Source organism: Penaeus monodon, chromosome 22 (genome assembly GCF_015228065.2).
Source record: "Penaeus monodon isolate SGIC_2016 chromosome 22, NSTDA_Pmon_1, whole genome shotgun sequence".
Lineage (NCBI taxonomy): Eukaryota > Metazoa > Arthropoda > Malacostraca > Decapoda > Penaeidae > Penaeus > Penaeus monodon.
In genome coordinates, this window is record NC_051407.1 from 39,770,249 (window position 1) to 39,770,502 (window position 254).

Below are 254 nucleotides of genomic sequence, written 5' to 3' on the forward strand. Positions count from 1 at the left end.
CTTGGGAATGAATAAGACTCGCAATGGGTGTTCCATCACCCCACCCAGTGCTGCTAGTCCTCTTTGAAAAGGCAAATCCAATTACTGTAAACTGAACCGAGAAGGAGAGAAGTCATGCATAGCGAGTCGACAACAAATTCCGGAGGCCTGGTACATCTTAATGCTTAATGAGATATCTTTCGACAAAACCGCCATTCCTTCGTCCGAACACGTCTCGAAATGAAGCCGCCAGTCAGTGTTTTGACTTTTTCTTC

General features: G+C 45.7%; 1 protein-coding gene across 1 annotated transcript in view; it reads left to right on the plus strand.

Moving 5' to 3' along the window:
• The window catches only part of LOC119587129 (probable G-protein coupled receptor CG31760), an 11,781-nt gene that overhangs the window by 7,486 nt on the left and 4,041 nt on the right, over window positions 1-254 (plus strand). The window lies entirely within an intron of this gene.